Below are 1,113 nucleotides of genomic sequence, written 5' to 3'. Positions count from 1 at the left end.
GTCCCGACTGAACTCCCGTATAGCGTTTTTTGTCAGGAGGGCGAGAGTTATCTTGTAATAGCGTCCAATAAATGTCAGCAATGGTGGTTGCACCTCGGGGAAGCAATTTGTAGTACACCACACCGTCGCTATTCCACCAGTTGCCTAACGTTGTCTGTTGTAGATGCTATCAGGCTTTTGTGCGGTGAGTTGCTGTTTTGTTTAGTTTCAACTGTTCCTTTCTTATGTTGGTATAAAGACACCATTATTCTACAGGATAGGAATGGTCGGTGTTGTTCACGAGCCAACTCATGACGAACAATAAGAGATGCACATGTGGTCACCCGCTGATTTTTGTGATTTTGGCTTAGAGCATGCGGTGGCCATGCACCCGATTTTTAAAGCTTCCCCACTGCACGCAAATGTCGTGCGATGGTATAACGATCACAGTTCATCACATTTGCCATTTCTCAAGTTTAATGCGTTTTAAACGGTCTTGTGCTGTCACCTATCTTTTGATCTCAAACCGAAGAATATGTCGGATTTGTGCCGATTTGTCCACATGGTACTCCATTTCTAGCGTCACTATCTCCATATGACGAAATGACAATTGGTAAACTCAAATAGCAACAGTGAACTACATATAAAAATGATAATCGATAAATAAACCGGAATATCAACGTGCAAAACAAAAACGCTACGGCCTTATGCATCAACCTAACACAGTAACTTCTAAACAGGCTTTGTCTTTAACACAGTAAATGAGATAGGATTTGAAACTTCCTGGCAGATTAAAACTGTCTGCCGGACCGAGACTCGAACTCGGGACCTTTGCCTTTCGCGGGCAAGTGCTCTACCAACTGAGCTACCCAAGCACGACTCACGCCCCGTCCTCACAGCTTTACTTCCGCCAGCACCTCTCCTGCTACCTTCCAAACTTTACAGAAGCTCTCCTGCGAACCTTGCAGAACTAGCACTCCTGAAAGAAAGGATATTGTAGAAACATGGCTTAGCCACAGCCTGGGGGATGTTTCCAGAATGAGATTTCCACTCTGCAGCGAAGTGTTCGCAGGAGAGGTTCTGTAAAGTTTGGAAGGTAGGAGACGAGGTACAGGCAGAAGTAAAGCTGTGAGG

The 1,113-nt window shown here is 45.0% G+C and overlaps 1 non-coding gene across 1 annotated transcript; it reads right to left on the bottom strand.

The window, feature by feature from the left end:
• Window positions 1–780: 780 nt before the first annotated feature.
• Trnas-cga (transfer RNA serine (anticodon CGA)) lies at window positions 781–855 on the bottom strand. Its single transcript has one exon. It is a non-coding gene; the product is annotated as a tRNA-Ser (tRNA).
• Window positions 856–1,113: the final 258 nt, after the last annotated feature.

Source organism: Schistocerca gregaria, chromosome 2, assembly GCF_023897955.1.
Source record: "Schistocerca gregaria isolate iqSchGreg1 chromosome 2, iqSchGreg1.2, whole genome shotgun sequence".
Taxonomy (NCBI): Eukaryota; Metazoa; Arthropoda; class Insecta; order Orthoptera; family Acrididae; genus Schistocerca; species Schistocerca gregaria.
Note: the sequence above shows the minus strand (reverse complement) of the source record. Positions and strands in the feature narration are given on the sequence as shown.